Source organism: Pipra filicauda, unplaced genomic scaffold (assembly GCF_003945595.2).
Source record: "Pipra filicauda isolate LSUMZ 115617 unplaced genomic scaffold, ASM394559v2 scaffold139_size1960392_pilon, whole genome shotgun sequence".
NCBI classification, from domain to species: Eukaryota; Metazoa; Chordata; class Aves; order Passeriformes; family Pipridae; genus Pipra; species Pipra filicauda.
Window position 1 is genome coordinate 1,248,598 of NW_024103873.1, and position 19,392 is coordinate 1,267,989.

Consider the following 19,392-nt stretch of genomic DNA (forward strand, 5'->3'; position numbering starts at 1 on the left):
TCCAGTTATAAAAGATAAAATCAACAGAATCAAGATTCAAAAAAGCTCAACGTGGGTGAAAACAACAATAAAGCCCTTGTTCTCTCTTAGCAACCCAAGCAGACGGTGCCCGGTGTGGATCCGTCTCCTCCAGGACACGTGTGCCAGTGCAGTTCCTAAAGATTCAAGAAAAGGTGATGAGTCAGTTCCTGTATCTTGATCAAATTCATCTGGAACTGCAACAACAGCAAAATGCAGTTTTATCTCCAAGAGGGGGAGAGAAATAGAGGGCACAGATTAGACACAAAGGACAGAAACAGCACATTCCAAAACCCAAGATTCTCATTAAGCCACAAGGAAAGAAAACCAGCGACAAATGTGCTCTGCTGTGAAGTAGATAATGGAAAAGGTAAAGAAAGTGTATGTTATGCACAGGACAATACTTTACAGCACAAAATCTGCACTGTTTCAGTACAAAAAAGGACAATTCCTGGTGAATGTCTGAGAGCTGCCTCATCCCCACGGCCCCAGGAGCACGGCCTCTGCACTCAGAGACTTCAAGCTGTATAAAATACAATGGGAATGGAAAAGTGGATTAGACCGTGAAATACAAGTATGACACTATTAAAGAATATTATGATACTTCACAGTGTAAAAAGAATAAAATGTGGAATCACTGGGTTGTGAAAGTCCTTCGTTGCTCAGATAAGGGTGGAGTGTGGCATTACCTGGCGGAGGGCAAGGGAAGCTCTTGCCTGCCAGCAAGCAGGCACCCATCTTGCTTCAGTAGTTCTTCTAATTTATCCAATTCCTTAGAATATGCTGGGAAGCTGAAAACCTCTAACTGAAATTTATAGAGGCAGAGGAGAGTCTCAGTGAGGTCGAACCTGCCGTGGGTGGTGTCCCAGCCAGCCTGGGCATCACCACCCAGGGACCCCCCCTGCACCCACGGGGGCACGTGGGGACTGTGGAACAGCTCTTTCCTCCAGAACTTTGGATCAGAAGAGAGGGGGGAGATGCCACAGCACCCAGTGAACATCCAAACCCCTGAGCAAGAGTCTGATCTCGTCTCACAGGATGGGAAAGAGATGCACTGGGCTGAATGAGAAGGGGATGAATTGCAACACACCACCCACGACAGAAATTGGCTCTGTGAGTCCCACAAAACGGTCACAAAATACCCTTGTCCAAAAGAAATGACAATCACAGCAATGTTTTAAGATGTTCAAGGCCCCAGGAGTCACCTTGAATTAGCCAGTCAGAAAATAAAAGCCTTGTTTTGGCCTGAAGCATTTTAAAGTGATTCTGTTTGATCTTGTGGGATTTTTGGTTTTTTTTCCTCTCGGTGTTCATCCTTCCTTTTTTAAAGGCAGCTCAAAAGAATGGTTTCTGAAAAGATATAAATATTTTCTTATCCACATGAGTGTTTTACTGTGGTGAAAGGAACGTGGAGCTGCCATCCAAGGAGAGCTGCCATAACCCATTCCCAGACTACTGTGGGACTTACCTGCGTGGTACCTGCTGCAGATCAGGGTATAAATATCTGCCTCTGCTATGTATAAACCATTTATTTATATAAAAATTACCTTACAACCAGCCCATGAGTGGTCCTAGAACAGCCAAGCCTCCGAAACCCCACTGCACTTCAAGTACATTCTCAGGGGCAAGAAGGAAAAAGCCCTGGGGAAACAACAAAAACCACATACTGAAAATGAAATTTGGATTATAAATCTTAGAGAAATAGATAAAAGAAGATATTAAGAAGCTATAATACATAATAAGATATTATAAATAAAATAGAGAAAAGAAGATAATTTTAATAGATAAAATGATTTTCATATCCCCTCAGCTAAACAAAAAAATAAGAATTTAAAGAAATAAAATATTTTGCTTTCTAACCACTTTCAAAAATTATTTGAAGCTCCCAGCTAAAGTAAAACAAACTGTTAACAGGCAGTGAAGGGCTGGAATACTTAAAACTGAAGGGATCTAAACAAGATAAATAGGAGGCATAAGGGAATGGCACAGCAGCTCATTAGGAACGGTTCAGAGAACAATCTTATCAGTGTAAAAATGTTCCCCCTCCGTTTTAAGAAAGCATTCATTTAATAGGAAAATTAATGCAGAGCCTTGACTAAATTAAGCCTGGAGCCTTTCAGCAGGGATAGAACAAACTTGTTGCATGTTTGATTTCCAATTTATGCCCCAGACAAGTCTGGAAATAACAGAACTTCGATTCATGTTTAAAATCCCTCCGTTCTCTCCCTGCACCAGCCACGTGTCTCTGGGGTGGCTCCCAGACCTTGGGCTGCCTCCCGCCTGGCACGGCAGCTCCGTGCCCAATCCTGTGCCCAATCTCGTGCCCAGGGCCACTGCTCCGGCTGCAGGGTGAGCTGCTGCCCATCCCAGCTCCTGCCGCCCATCCCAGCTCCTGCCGCCCATCCCAGCTCCCGCCGCCCATCCCTCCCGCCGCTCCCGCCGCCCCATCCCAGCTCCCGCCGCCCATCCCAGCTCCCGCCGCCCATCCCAGCTCCCGCCGCCCATCCCAGCTCCTGCCGCCCATCCCAGCTCCCGCCGCCCCATCCCAGCTCCCGCCGCTCCCGCCGCCCCATCCCAGCTCCCGCCGCCCATCCCAGCTCCCGCCGCCCATCCCAGCTCCCGCCCATCCCAGCTCCCGCCGCCCCATCCCAGCTCCTGCTGCCTCCAGGGGCAGCGGACCGGGAGCGACACATCCCTAAATCCAGCCCAGCAGAGTTTGGGATCTGCCAGCACAACCCTGGCCCGCCTGTTCAGCAGCCCCTGTGGTGCTGTGAGTCTTCAGTGCCTTTTGGATGCCTGAGCATCCCAAAAAAGATGGGGAGCTGGGAACTCACACTGGTTGAGGGAGGGGATTGTCCTGCTCTGCTGTGCCCTGGGGTGTCCTCCCCTGCAATACTGGGGCAGTTTTGGGCACCACAGACTCCCAGGGGAGACTCCCCAGGGCAGTGGGCACAGCACCAAGGCTGCCAGAGCTCCAGGAGGGTTTGGATGATCCTCTGGGGCACAGGGGGTGACCCTGGGGGATGATCCTGTGCAGGGTTGAGGATTGGACTGGATGATCCTTGTGGGTCCCTCCCAGCTCAGTACATTCTGGGATCTTCCTTGGTGTTGCCACCATTTTCTCCCAGAAAGGCACATGGTGGAGCTCTTGGGGTGTCCCGTGCAGGGCCAGGAGTTGGACTCAGTGACCCCCCTTCCAGCTCAGAATATTCTATGGAAGGCCTTGATTGGCTTTGTTTACTTTGAGTAAAAAGTGGAATTTTGCAGTTTGTCATTTTTGGACACTAAAGCATTTTTTAACAATCTACCATCTGTGGTTTGGGTTTTTTTTTTTTAACTGAAATACCTGCACCCACTTTAAATTGAAAACTCAAACATTTCATTTTCTTTTTTAAATATGGGCTTTTGCAGGAGTGATGGAAGAGATTCCAAGGGGTTTGTGAGTTGGGTTTTCATTTAGATAAGCTGCCCATGGCCCGAAAGGTGATTGAAGCTTATCCCCACCATCACCTCAGCTCCACAGCCAGGGCTGGGACATCTCATAAAGAGCATCAGCAAGTCTAAATCTTGTACTCCCAGGGCATGGGAAACAGGGAAAATTATCTGCCATGTCAGAACCTTCAAACATGCAGTAATTCCATAACCATTAAGTTCCTCCAGAGCATTTATCATAATAGATATTGTGCCATTTCATCCCACAAAACCCGTGAGGAAAGCAAAGCAGGCTGCACAGAATTCCTAAGGAATAACAAACTCAAAAAATAAACATATTATTCTCTCCTGAAAATTATTAATCCTATTTTAATCCAAAATGGCTTTAACAATAATATTTCCCCAACCTCCTTCTTTCAGTGAAAGCTGCTACAATTGACAAACATACCAGAATTTGATCCAGAATTAATTAAAGAAAAAGTGACAGGAAACAGTATAACTCAATCACTGCACTTCATGAACAACCCATAAAGGAGCCAAACTCTTTAACTCTCTGTGTATTGCCATTAAAAAGAAGAATGATACTTTTATTACACTAATTCTCTGAATTACTTGAGGAACTTACCCATCTCTCAAACAATATTTAACCCCGGTTTGCAAGGACAGAGCACCATAAAGGTTGAAAGAAGAAGAAGAAGAAGAAAAATAAACCCCCCTGAAAGTCTCCTTTCTTTGTAGCTAATGGATGGTCTTAGAGCACTTTGCCAATCACAACAATTCTGTGAATCTGCTCTAAGACTTTCTTTTCCATCGTCAGAGAAATCTGTTATTGAGTGTGTTGATAACTGAGAAATTAAAATGATATCTAACCTTGTCAGAATCCAGTGAGTTTGCCAGCAATCACATCTGCTCCTTTTTTGTCAGCCCTCAGGTCCATCCTGCTCCCTCTGGATCTGGTGACCTGACACCCTAACTTCCCAGGAGCAAGGAGTTGGAGTGACAGTGCAGATAAATGGGGTGGGAGCCCAGCACAGCATCCAGGGGGATCCCACCGATGCCTGTTTGCAACTCAAACAGCTCCAATCTGCTCCAAGGGCTCAAGATAAGACAAATCCAGCAGGGTCTGGCCAGCTGGGGGGACAACCTGCCTAATGGAAAGATAATTAGCAATATTCATTTCCTGGGGCATGCAAACCATAGGCATAAACAGTTCCAGGTGTCCCCATATTTCCAATTTCTTTGGAAATGACTGGTTCAAAAAGGACCTGAAGAGACATTGTAAAATTTTGTTCCAGTCACAAAAAATATGAGTTTGATGGCCAGATGTGCCCAGTAAGAATGAAATAAAGCTCTAAAAGCATAAATGCCTTTTCAGTTTATTTTTGCCCATCCCAGCATGACAGTAATCAAAGCCCAACTCTGAATGACAGTTTATTGTCAATTAATAACTATTATTGTTATTTTAATATGAAAGAAAGGTATTTTCTTATTTGTGGGGATTTATTGCCAATGTCTCACCTCAGGAAACCATAGGTTTTCTGGGAGTTAAATGGTCTTTCAGGGTTGTGCTTTGACTGTCATTAGTTCTGGATAGCCCAGACTTCTCTAACATAGTTTTTATCCATCAAAAAATGCCCAGAATTCTTCTTAGCCACAACTCACAGGAGAGCTGGCACTTGCAAAGCTGATGCAGAATATCCCTAATCACAGGATTAACAGTGGGCACCTAATCAGCTGCAGGAATATCAATGCAGTGAGGGGGAATCCAGCTGTGTCCATTCAGGAATCATTTAAATAAAAATTGTACAGATTTTCCTTAAAGAGCCATTAACAGCACTACAGAGCTGAGATGGAAACTGTTCCATTTCCAGGCACATTGTGTTCAATGGGCAAAATTAGCTGGGAAAATAGCAAGGATTAAGGAACAATCCAAGCACCTGCAACGTGAACGGCTCATAAAAATCAATTATTCTATAACCACTGATTAATATAATCTAGTTCAACCTTTGGGATACCTTCAGTCTAATAATGCTGGAAACCATGAGAAAAAAAAAAACCAAACACCTGAGAAAAGAGTTATCTTCAAGTATACAGCCCAAATTTATCCAAATATTTGCAATTGAGAACTCTGGTGAGTAGGTTCCAGACACCTGGAACTTCAGTTCTACAGCCCTGATTCTAATTGTGCTGGGAAATTATATTAATCCTTGTTAAGTGGAAAACTTCCTCTTCCTTTGAGCAGCAGTTTTTTGTCCCCTTGCATTTCCAGCCCTGGTTCCCCACGTCCCTTCATTCAAGCAGTGCACAAAATGTGCAGTTTTGTAGTGCTGAAGTCCAGCACCAAACCTGCTGCACTGAGCCAAGCCCAGTGCTCAAAGGAGGAAGGTAAAAATAAATATGCAGAGCCCTGGCTGGAAAGAAACTGGTGAGGCAGACAATAAACACATAATAAATCCCAAAGCTGTTTGACAAGCTGGAAGAAAGTAAGTTAATGTTCTGTAAAAGGTACACATTTATTGCTGGATTATCATCAGTCTTCTGGATCATGGCACAAAGATTATGGAGAACAAACAGATGTAATTTGGGGAGGCAGTTTGTGTTCCACCCTGTGGTTTATCCTGCTCCTGGTTTTTTGGCCGGGGAATCTGTGCAACCAGGGCAGGTGAAGATTCATGAGTGACCACAGAATGTTGCCATTTCCTTTAAAAGCCATGGAAATTCCGAGGAATTGGAGGAAATTAAATTTCCTAAAAGTCATTTGATTTTTTCTGTTTGCATGTAAAAATACCTCCTGCTGAGGCCTTTCTTAAACAAAGATAAATTTAGAATTATTTGACACAGCTCATGCTGATTTCTGTGGCCATTTTGTTAGAAATCCTTTGTTATTGTTTTTTTAATATGAAACAAAGATATTTCCTTATTTATGATGGTTTATTGTTTATTTCTCACTTAGGAAATCCTAGGTTTTCTGGCACTTAAACTCCCAGTGCTACAGCTGAAGGCTTGATTTGTTTTACAATGCACTTTAGAGAGACCTTGGGCTTCAAACCAAACTGTACATAACAACATCTACATAAATACCACCTTTTACCTGCTAAATCAAGGAAAATCCTTCTTCAATTGGTTAGAGATGAGCTCTTTTGACCAAAAACCCCTTCAAAATACTGCACATTTCTATTTATCCAGTGAATTTACACTCCTCCCCAGAGGAGACCCGTCCTTGCTCCTTGGCTTTGTCATTCCCTGGAAGACAAGTACATTTAGAATCATGGAATGGTTTGGGTTGGAAGGGACCTTAAAACTCATCCAATCCCACCCCCTGCCCTGGGCAGGGACACTTCCCACTATCCCAGGTTGCTCCAAGCCCCATCCAAGCTGGACTTTCTCAGCAGCCCTTGGAGCTCAGGGATGGAGGAAGAGCTGGGGAACAAGGAGTTCTCACTGCTGCTCTCTCTGGATGTCTGCTTCCATCTCCAAACAGGCTCTGGAGATTTCTGCTCTTCCCATTGCACGTGAGGAACCTGCTTCATCCTGCTGATTCCTGGAAATGCAGCTGGAAGAGGAGACAGGAAGTTTCCCAGGAAAACAGAGCAGCTGTCAGAGGTGATAATTAAAAGAAATCTCCCCCAGAATCTTTTTGCATGAGTGCAGGACCACGTAGACCGTTGTGAAATCATTACCTTAGCTCACAATTACTGACCTTTTGTGAGTCTCTTGTGGTGCTGGTTGTTGCCCTGACACTTTTGAGTTATAGAAGGTCACCAATAGTTTATGGAAATAGCTTCTGTAGCCACAATATAGTATTTAGAATTCCTGCTGAACAGGTGGCCTTCACATAGGAGTCAGTTGGGAAGAAAACACTGTTTCTGCCAAAAAGTTACAAGGGAACTCCACCTCCTTTCACATCCAGTGTGGCTGATTTCTTACTATCCAGCTCTAACATTTCTTTCTCATGGAAGGTCTCTCTGCTCAGTTAAATCCCAGCAATCACATTTTCTCCTCCGATGCATTTTTTATTCTGCAGTTTTTATTTTCTGGTGCAAGTCATTACTTTTAAACCACTCATTTGAAAAGTTTTAGGTCTGGTTACATCATAAGTAGTTAATGGGAGGTGATGTTTTAATGCCACCGTTTACCATTTATTCCTGCTGCAATGACATATCTCTGTCTATTTTTTTGCAAGATGGGCAGTTACTGGGGAAAAAAAGCTGCAAATGCAGGACAAACTGACTTGAGAGGGCAATGAAATTCCTCCAGTCATTACTCTTAATTAAACATGACACAAATTAGAGGCAGAGCTCCAGTTACTGCACCTCCTGGGCTAAGTCAGGGAGTTAAACCTTTGCCTGCATTCCCAAAGTTCCAAAGAAATACATAAATTTAAACTAAATTTGACAATGTTTTCACCAAGAGGAGTCAGCTGCCTTTATATGGAGAAAGAAGTGCTTTTATTTCTCTTGCTTCCCCTGTCCTTTGAAGCCAGTTTTCCCTCATAATGCTCCTCTATGGAACGACTGAACTGGGAAAATAATTTCAACTTTTTTTTTCCCAGCTTTCTCCTGCTCCTCTTTGAAAATGGCATCCCTTAAAACAAAGTCTTTCAGCACAACCTCAAAGGAAGAGACAGGGGGAGGCTGGTTTTAAATCTTTTTTTGAAAGGCAGAGATTTTGAAGTTATTGATTTTTGATCATTTTGTCCTTCATCCCGGGCTTTTTGTCACGGACATCAAACGGGGTGGCTGTGCCTTCTGCTCCTGTTAACTGGAGTCTGAGCAAGTTTCTGTCATCTTCTGAAACCTGCAGAGCGAGAAGGAAAATCAGGATAAAAATTTACCCCAGAATCTTCCGTCCTAAAAACATTAATTTTCAGCCAAATCTTACAGAGAGTTGCAAGAGTTAATATGAGAGGATTCTTAAGGTGTTTTGTATGGAGAATTGCTTCAATTTGTTAGATAATTGTTAAATCCATGAGAAAATATAAGTTAAGCAATATTTCTTTCAATGGGTATTTCTTGAAGAGAAAGTGCCCAAAATAAAATAAATTTGGAAATATTTTCACTGCATATATCTTTTTTCCCTTCCATTAATGGAAAGAATTCAGACCTGAACATAAACTTTTAGTCACAGTTTGCTTCTATGTGTATTTTTAAAACCAGGTTGGATGAATATTAATAATAACGAACTTGAAATTTAACCCCTTTCTTGTGACCAATGAAAATCACCTCATAAAGGAAAGATGTTCCTAATTTATGATGGGGAAACTGAGAAGCAAAGCCTTTCTTGTTGTTCCCTGCAGGCAGTGTGGGGAGTGGGGACACTGCCCTCAGACCTGGGGGTCTCCAGATCCATTCCCCGTCCTCCAGGCTTTGAGACTCTCAGGTTTGGGTTTTATAGCGTGAACATTTTCCAAAATAATTCAAAATCTGTGCAACTGCCTGCAAGGACAACCTCCCTGGAGCCAGCCAACCAAACACCCATCCCTTCCACAAAGGAACATCCACAATTCTGCTCCAGCCCTTTCACCCCTGCAGCAAAGGGGGAAAGGAAAAGACACAAAGGAGGTTGCAAAAAGCTCAATGACCTGCAACTTTTGGTTGTATACAACCGTGGAATGATTTGGGTTGAAAGGGAGCTTAAAGCTCATCCCATTCCACCCCCTGCCATGGGCAGGGACACCTTCCACTAGCCCAGGTGGCTCCAAGCCCCGTCCAGCCTGGCCTTGGACACTTCCAGGGATGGAGGTGCTGTTAACTGCCAATATTTCCTTTCTACTGCAGGGATTTAGTTCTGCCTATAAAAGGTCTCTCTTGCTTCCAAGTCCAAACACAGAATGAACAAAACCACACCAGAAGATCAGCACAGGGACTGATGGACACCACAGCAGGGCCATGTGGCTGCCAGCACTGCCTTGCACCAGCTCATCCAAGGGATGCTGCTCTACAGGCAGCAACTGCTTGGGAAGCTGGCAGGATGTACAGAAATGCTTTGAATCCACCCCAACTGGCACAAATAAGGGGAGTACAAAACACCAGCTCAGTGGAATCAGAGTAGGACTGGACTGGAGTGAGAGCGGAGTCAGGATTTCACCATGGAAATAATGAAAGCCAGGCTGGGGATGCTCTGAGTGCAGTGCCCAGAGGATCCATTACTCCCCCAAATGAAGCACCAATTTGGAAGCTCACACAGCCTGAAGAAGAGCAAAGCAATTCTAGAAACTTGGTTTAAACAAGCTCAAATCTGTCCTGTGTGCGGTGCCAATTCCTGCTTACACATTCCTGTGCTGCACAAAGGCAAATAAGAGCAAAATCTGGCCCCAAAATTGCCAACAGCTCTCTGAATACTAACTTAGGCTTTTAAAATATCCAAGTATGTACAAAAGCACAGCTCAGATCTGAAAAACAACCAGAATTGGCTTTCAAACGTCTGCACTCTCTTTTCTCTCCCTCCTCCAGGCAGACCATGGATCCTCCATATGGCCAACGCTGCACCACCAGAGGAATAACTCAGTTTTACCTGTGCTGGTGCCAGGACTCCCCCCCAGCCATGCCCTCTGGCACAGGCTGTGGTGTGGATCGTGGTGTCCCCCATCCAGAAGCTCCTCAGATGTTCAGTAGTTTCCCCGGGAAGCAGCTCCTGGCTTTGGGAGAAGTTTGAAAAATTATGGGGTTTGCCATATCTTGGAAAAGGCTTTTTTAGAGTCATTCCAGGCTGACTAACAGAGCCAAAACACTCAGGGCCACGTTTGCAGGGCTGGAGTTGCCCTGGAGGAGGCAGTGGCCAGCAGGGGGGAGCACTGCAGGTGGGGGGAGCAGCTCGGGGAGCCCCTGCCAGGCTGGCTCAGGGGGCAGTGCTGGGGTGGGAATGCTGCTGGACACAGGGAGGGCGAGTCAGGGAATCAGAGAACCTCCTGAGCTGGAAGGGACCCACAAGGATCACGAGTCCAACTCCTGACCCTACCCAGGACACCCCAACAATCCCACCAGGAGCCTGAGACCCTTGTCCAAACAACATCCTAACACCTGGAGTGTCCATCAAACACCACCAGAATTCCTGCAGCTCCCAATCCATTTAACACTGACTGCAGTGGGATAAACAACCTTAGGATAGAACAGGGATATCCACAGAGATGTGACCCCTGAGCACCTGCTATGCACAAACTCTGCATGGAAGTTTGGGCAGGATGGAACTGGTGGCCTCTCAAACAGGCTCAGAGTGGTTGCATCACTCAGTTACTGAAGTCATTTTAGTCTTGGAGACCTGCTCAATCCCACAATTTATTTTACAACCAGTATAGAATATTTTGCTTTCCACAAGTAGCACACGAACTAAGAACTTGGGGTCACAGTAAAATATTTTACATAGACAAAATGTGTACTGTGCCATTCACATTTTAAAATTCAGAATTTTGATGGGCAAGCCTCATTTTTCAGGGACAACTGCTTCAAAGAAAAAGGTTGGTTTACAGACTTCTAATATTTTTTTTTACTATTATTATTATTGTTATTTTGTACAGGTTTTATCCCTTAGCACTTTGTATCAGCAGTTATTTTAATTAAACTTCCCAAATACTCATTTCATGATTTTCATTAAATTCAATTCTTTCACTGAACCAATGCCAGCTCATGCTTTTAAAAAATTGATGAGCACCTCTTTGAGATTTGTACACCAGGCAGGAGCCGTGCAGCAGCCTTAGGATTGTTCACAATCCTAACACAAACACTGACAAAAATTCATTAGCTCATTACAGCAAGCAAAATTTCCAGGAATGTTATCATACAGGATAGTAACTTGCAAGGCAATTAACCAGCAATTAATTACTTGAAAATATAATCACTTGACCACTTGAGAATGGGTTGACTGCTTACTTCGAATATTAAACAAAGAATAATTCTTTGAAGCAGCGTGAGGCAGCTCCAGGAAACCCTTTTAAAAAGACACCAGTTCCTCAGACTGGTGTTACTGGGCACGTGGCCCTTCACTGAGACAAGATAAAAATTACTCTTCCCAGTTTTATTGAGAATTCAGGGTCACAGCAGTGCCCACATGCAGTGTGCTATGCAAATAAAACCCCAGCCCTGCCCCACTGCTTTGGCATGGGAATGCCAGGATTCCTGTGTGCAGACAGACCTTCGTGGCTGGAGTTAACCCACATATCTGATTCTGTCTCCCTGGCTCTGCACATGTTGCTGCTTATGAGTGAGGGAGCATTGACTTTAGCAGTGAGATAAATTTTAGGGCCCATTTGAAAGCTCTGGAACATGTGCATGATGCACATTAACAAATACATCATATATCTTACCACTACAGCTCTTCTCTCCCTGCTTATTTTGCATTTCATTTTCTTCAGTGAATCAAGTGGAGGCAGAATATTCAATCTCCGGAGCGAGCAAATGTCCTATAGAGTAAAATATACACTTTTAGATGAACTTGTTCTCTCTAGACTAGTTCCTCCATAGGCAAACAAACCACAGGGAAATTCAAATTCCATTTTGGCTGGGATGCGAAGCCCTGAGAAGGGAGCAGGAGGATTCTCCCCGACCTCTGGAGCTCACGTTTCCTGCGGCTCTGCCGGGCGGGCGGAGGGGAGACATAAATTCTCTGCTCAGGCCACTTGGCAGAACTAATCTCTTTTAATCTGCTCTCTTTATGGCACCTCTCTGGGCTGACAGAACCCCGATTTATGGACTGTCAGGAAGGTCCACAAGGCCAATATCTTTCTTCAGGAGTTCACTTCCTTCAGCGGCAGCGAGTGGCGAGGGAGGGAATTCAAATCCAGCATTTCCCTGGCTCAGAGCTGCAGTGTTACTGTTACACCAAAAGTGTTATCCTAAAGCAATAAAAGCATGCATGTACGTGGCAAAGTAATGACAAACTAGGACACTGCTTTGTTCAAGTGGTGCTCATGGCATGGAAAGTTACACGTGGAAGTGCATCTTTTCCCTAGGGAGGTGCTTGTCCCCCAGGACCAGTGACCCCTTGGCAGACCCAGGGACCTGTTCTGCTTCGTTTTCTATAAAACTAATTAGAATTATTCCCATGTGACCTCATTCAGCACCCTCCCCCAATCCAGGGTGAAAGGGAAAGACACATCCCAGGTCTTTGTGGCTGTTTAACTGATTAGTCCCAGGGCTCCAACTTTATTGATTCCTCCCCAGTGTGGTCTCCAGGGAAGAACTGTGGGCTCTTTGTGGAGCAGTTACATTTAGAGACTGAAAAAGAGCCCTTGAAGATTCAGAGGATAAAAATAATTACCTTTGATGCTGAAAATCTGTTTCTTTTTTTCACCAAATCTGGCAATGCTGCACCAAAATAATTAGTTAAGGAAAATATTATTTATATGAAATTAGTACTTAAGTGTCTTCAGTAAGATATTCATTAGCATAATATTGTGAAGGGAAATAGTTAAATATTAACTGATTTGGCACAAACAGATAAAACCCAACAACTGTCCTGACCTGAAGGGAGCCCACAAGAAAAATGGAGAGAGAAATTTTACAAGAGCGTGGAGAGACAGGACAAGGGGGAAAGGCTTCAAACTGAAGGAGAGCAGGGTTAGATGGGATATTGGGAAGGAATTCTCCCCTATAAGGGTGGTGAGGCCCTGGCACAGGTTGCCCAGAGCAGCTGTGGCTGCCCCATCCCTGGGAGTGCCTAAGACCAGACTGGAGCAACCTGGGCTAGTGGAAGGTGTCCCTGCCCATGGCAGGGGGTGGCACTGGATGGGCTTTGAGGTGCCTTCCAATTCAAGCCAGTCTGGGATTCTGTGACTTCACAGGCTGAAGTTTCAATCAGACCAAGGGATTCCTCCAAGGTCACACACAAAGGAAGAGGCAAAACCAGCACCAATATTTTCTGGACCAATTCAGTGCTTTTAACCACGAGCTCATCCTTCCTCTCCCAATTCCCTGAACTACCCTCTCGGAGTCACGGCAGGACAGAGGCTGGGCTGTAAATGCAGTTACACCACGTTTACCATCTCACCCAAAGGATTTCTTTGAATTAAGCCGAATAAAGCTGTTCACACGCACACAGTACCTGCAGGACTGGTCCCTGAACGAGAAATATTCTCAAACACACATCCTGCAAGGGGAAAAGCATTTGGATCCCTCTTTTCTCCTGCACATAAACCATAACCACAAGACAAAAGCTCTGCAGAGCCTCGGCGGGGCTCGCAGGCGACAACGATCTGTTTTGCTCTGCCGGCTCCAAAATGGTTTTCTTGATGAAACTCCCGAGTCCGCCGGAGACTGAGACACAGATGGATGAGCTGAGCATATGATAAACCTGCTGCATGAGTTTGTAGTTAATTGCCCATCATCTTTTTTGTCTCCCCATAAAAAATTTCACGCCCACCTTGCCCGGCAAAGGTAACCCGGGTGTCACAAACCATTTGTCTCCTCGCCGCGTTGCCCGATCGCTCTCGTTGCTCGGTGCTGTGGAGACAGGACAGATTTGCTGAGCCTTTTTACAGATGAAGCACACTGCATCTTTCATCAAGTGATCTCCATCCCCTAATGAGAAGAAACACCTTCCAGAGCCATTTGCATAGTAATATCTTTATTTCTAAACCAATAAGCAGGCTGTGACTCTCGGGGCCGTTAGTCAGCACAGAGACACTGCATTTACATGAGCCAAGTGTGGAATGAAGCCAAGAAGCCACGTCCTCTTCCCATGGGCAGGGAGGGGACTTGGGCTGAGCAGGAGGAGGGGCTGAGGGTCTCAGTACAAGAACCATTACATGGATGGGGAGCCCATGAAAGAAGCATCATTGGAGTCCTGTGCAGGGTCATGAGTTGGACTTGATGATCCTGTGAGTCCTTCCAACTCAGGATATTCATGGAATCACAGAATGGTTTGGGTTGGATGGACCTTAAAGCCCATCCAGTGCCACCCCCTGCCCTGGGCAGGGACACCTTCCACTAGCCCAGGTTGCTCCAAGCCCTGTCCAACCTGGCCTTGGACACTTCCAGGGATCCAGGGGCAGCCACAGCTTCTCTGGGAAACCTGTGCCAGGGCCTCCCCACCCTCACAGGGAAGAATTTCTTCCCAATATCACATCTAAACCTACTCTCTGTCAGCTTTAAGCTGTCCCCCCTTGTCCTGTCACCACAGGCTCTTGTAAAAATTCCCTCTCCATCTTTGTTGGATTTCTCCATTCTTTCTTGAATCCTTGTGTATGATTCTGTGTCCTCTCCCTGCCTTCACAGCTCTTCTTGGGAAAACAGCCCCTTTCTCCTGCAGGAACCAGGGTTCAGGGGTGGTGGCTGGGCTCAAGAACAGGAGCTGACACTGCAGATACCATCAGTGCTCCTCAAGCCTGTTTATCACCAGAGCTCTTCTCTCTCTCTTATTTTTACTGGGGGACAAAATATTGCAGGAGGGGGTCATTTCAGGGCAGCACAGCCTCACTGGGAGCAGCAAGAGAGACAAAACACTGTCTAAACACCACAATTCTGAACCTGCCTTCAAAAAAATCTCCTGATTTTTTCCTTGGATGCCATAGTGCAGAAAGGCTCCTCTTCCCTGCCACAGCTCCAAGGCAAAAGGTGTCACTGTGCTGGGGCGTTGGGCCTCTCCCTGCCTTCCAACCTCTCTGCTCATCTGAGCCCAGGGAGTCTGGTGGGCAGCACCCCTTGAACAGAGCAGAAAGGAAAAAAAAGTCCTCCTTGCACTGAGTCACTTGACAGTAAATTGAAACCTCTTCTCCACCCAAGTGGTGCAGCCTAACAGGCCTCTGGAAACCACCAAAACATTCAGCGATGGCAGAGCTTCCCCAGGAAACAGCTTTTCTTCAGCAATCAGCCTCTCCGAGCAGGAACGAGCAAAGTCTAATGGGCAGTTAAAGGAATTAGTCCCGATTTCCCTGGTGTGCTTTACAGTTCACGGCCCTGATTTACAGAACTTAAATCTTCAGCAAATAGATTTTTCCCTGTTCCTCTCAGGGCACAGATCCACCTCCTCCCCACAGCTCCCCTGCCGGGCCCAGCAGAGAGGAGGGAGCTGCCAACACAGCTCTCACGGCTCTTCAGAAGCTGCTGGGAACAAGCAGGACTCTGCTGATCACCTCATTCTGGAATTTGCTGAATATAAGCAGAAATGGCTCCGAGAAGAGGAACAAACTCTTCCAACAGTCCCTGTGTAGCCCACGCTGAGGCACCACCAACACCACTCCTAACTGAGGTGGGACTTCTGCTTATTATACTGAGACCTATATTTATTAATTTAGTTATATTGGTGGCTCTCCAGAGGGAACCACACAGAAAGCCTTCACCTGGCCTAACTAAGTTTATATTTTTTATATCTGTCTGTGCAGACGTGTTTGTTTGATTTTGGTCATTTATTTATGGGTTTGTGTCCTTACATCTCTCAGCACATTAAAATGTCATCAATTTGCAATGCCTGTTTGAAATGTCACCTCTTTTTTTAGCCTAAAATGTGGTTTGGTACCGTGAAGATATAAAATAATATTATCTCAAGATATAAATGATATTTATCTAAGAGGGTGACTATTATAAGCACTTGATAAGTGATGGAATTATTAAAACCAGTCCTGCCTTGATATAAGGTCGAGAATTGAAATAATCCTGTTAGCAAGGGAATAGGAAACATCTCTCTCTCTCAGTTCCTGTGGAGGTGCTTTAGGAGATGCCCATTTTTCCCCATGGAATTAGGAGGAGCCGTTCCACATGATCTGTTTTCCTTTCTGACCGCATTAAAACAAACATTCCACGGAAGGAGTTTGTTCCCCATCTCTTTCAAAAGGCTGCCACCACCTGGGGATTGGTTTTAATACAAGGCTCGGGTCTGTGTTTGGCAAATAAATGTTCCTGGAGCAGCAGCTCAGGCTCTGTGAGGAGGTGCCACTGCAGCTCAGCCAGGAGCTGTCTGTGGGACCACACCAGGAATTCTGACACGGCAACACCTCCGTGCCACAGGGGCTGGATTTACCTTCCCCTTTAAAAATCTGCACTTCCTGCAAAACATGGGTTTTATCCATTTGTGTTATAAACACTTCTGTGTATTTTGAACTGTATAATTTACACATGAGCAGGCAACTTGCTTAACCCCCTCCAGTATCAGGTAGGGTGTCACTGCAGGGCCCAGAGCCTGGAATTTTTCTTTTCTTTCTACAGTGCCACTGGATTTTACCAACAAGGATATTCCAATCCAAGATTTTATTTGCCTCGTAAATTCAAAGTTTCCTTTAACAGCCGATATGTAGCTTGTGAGAACTCCTACTCTAGAATACAGAAGACAATAAAAGTAATAAATTAAATGCATTCAGCCCATCTTACCTTGGTCTGGCTCTACCAGCTCCCTTGAAAACATGACACCATTGAAATGTACCCTCCACTGCAGTCAAGGGGGGGAGAAAGCAGAGAAAACAAGTGAAAAAGGTACTAGTCAGCCACAAGAAATTACCTGAGTGTGCACAGCTCCATCCTGACTTCCAGCAGCTTGGGAGGAGAATTATAAATTACCTTGGCTGCAAAATATCCCGATGATGGTCCCTCATCCACACAAACATTGACAACAGAGCAGCAACCGCGTCTCTCGGCACCAAGAGAACTGAAAGGGAAAGAGTGAAAGGAGAAGTTATTACATTTAGGATTTTATCATTAGCAGCAGCAGGTTTGAAAGGATGCTGGGAACAATTGCCTGCCACCTTCCCCTTCCACAGCCTTCAGAACTGGAAAACATTCCGGGCGGTGCCGAGCACTGGGAAGCGACCGGAGCTGAAATGAGGTTTTATCTTCAGTGAGGGTTTATTTCACTCCCCATAAAGTAAAAGGCAGCACAGTTTAGAAATAATGTATTCGCAGCCCTGACTATTATGGGCAAGCCATTATTTTTATTGCTGGCTGTGTAAAGGATATTTCATGTTTAGGTAACGCTGGTGTTCCAAAATAAATAAGGAGGCGGATGCAGCAGAAAATCCTCCTTGGTGCAAAATACACACACAATTATGTGCTAAGCACTGGAGGAGTACATTGTACCTGCCCACAGAAGTTTTATAACTGTGAGAATAATCCCTCATTTGCATGTGCAATTACTGCAATTGCATATGCAATTACAGCCACTGGTTTTCCAATGAGCTCAAAGGAAAAAAATAAAATACCCATTTCTCTTCGCTGTAATAAAAATGTGATTTGCATACGCAGAAAGAAAAACTGTGCTTTCTGGGATGTGAAATTAGACCACCTTGGGGTATATTTTGCTTTTCTTGAATGAAGTATAAGCATTTCTGTGATATTAAAAAAGGTTGGAGCTTTTTGATAGCTGGAGACTTCACAGTAATTTCTTCTCTTGGGCCACTGTAATTACTGTGCACTATTCCATTGTCATCAGAGATATTATTTTACATTTGCAATTAATAGGACATAGTCTTGAGGCCAGATTCCTTAAAGCTTTATCTTTCTCTCTAATAACTTAGATCATTAGGAATCACATTTATTTAATTTCTCAGAAACGTGCAAATAAAAGAATTCCAAATTCCAATCTAGAATTCTATTTTCAGAATTGCCAGCATCTGCTCTTTCTAATAACCACAGGTGGGAGGAAATCCCATAATCTCCTCATCACCAATTTTAACTTGTGAAATGAGAGCATCTGAAAGTGCAGCAACAACCAGAAAAATATAGAAACGGTGCCCTGGATTTTTGGAGTGTCCGGAGCATCTCCAGGATTTTCAGATCTCATTTTCTCAGTTTAGAAATATAAAGTTCTGCTTATTTTCTTCACTGCTGCCACATAAAGACCGTGATTTTCCCCGTGCTGAAGTGGAAATTTGGCCATCAGCAGAGAAATATTTCAGTGAAATATTTACAAGCCCCTCATATTTGTTCACACTGAAGGTGTGCACAGGACGAGGGGAGTTGGATGGTGCAGTTCCACCCCAGCATTAGAAAACCCTTTATTTTGGGCTGAAATCATCACCAATTGATGCTCAGCAGGCCAGAGCATGTGAAGGCAGCACGTTCAGATGTGACCAAGCCTCCTGATCCTGGACATCCACAAAGAATTTCCATCAGAGGATGTTGAAACTTCTGTCCAGGTCATGCTCCCACACCTGCAGCCCTACAGAGATGAAAGTCTACCTCTAACCCCAGATTAAATTCTAAATGTTAGGAAGGAAAATTAATTTTCTCTTCTTTGATAGATGAATATTTCATCTGGAGGAACCAGAGGCTGCTCTCACTTGAGCAAAATAGCAACAAAACCAACCCAGCACTTGCTCGGCTTTTCCCTTCCTCAGAAAGAGAGGGAGAAAAACTACTGTGTAAGGTAAGAGCAGGCTGTATGTGCCATCTGTATGCCAGCTAAATTCAAATTCCTGGTGGATTAGATCACCCAAGCAAGAAAATACAGGTTCTGTCTGTCACCTCCATGCCTCTAGTTGAGAAAATAAGAAAGGTAGTTTAGCTTTGACAGATGCTTACAGGCTTTTGCACTTTTTAGACAAAGAAATGTTAATTAAAATGGCTCCAAGAGCTGACTCCTGCAAAAACCTAGGAAAGCTTATATACTTGTTATTTCAGTGCAAGAATTAAACAAATACATCTGTCACTGAAGAACAAAAAATGAAAAAATTTAACTTACGTTAATTGTTCATTTTCAGCCTCTTTAAAAGCAACCCGGTCCCTGGCTGAGGGATCTCCTTGTCTGCCAACGGTCCTGAGGAGCAAAAATCAGGTTCTACACAAGAAAATGGGGTACAACTTGAGATATCTTTGAAAGCAATCATTTCTCTTTGTGATAATCTCCATTCTTGTCTCCAGTCACATTTTGTTTCATGTGTAAATATGTGTGTAACAGAACACAGGACTGAGGTTTCAAACCTAAACAGAAAATGTTATAAATAAAGACCTTAACAGAATAAACAAATGAAGAAGGAAAGGGCTTTAATTTGTATTTGCCAATTCTGGAAACAATTGCTGTGGG

General features: G+C 44.5%; 1 long non-coding RNA gene across 1 annotated transcript; it reads left to right on the top strand.

The window, feature by feature from the left end:
* The first annotated feature begins 15,440 nt into the window (after positions 1-15,440).
* On the top strand, positions 15,441-19,392 carry LOC120322642. The gene is made up of 3 exons (XR_005562459.1): positions 15,441-15,630; positions 18,611-18,735; positions 19,070-19,392. It is a non-coding gene; the product is annotated as an uncharacterized LOC120322642 (long non-coding RNA).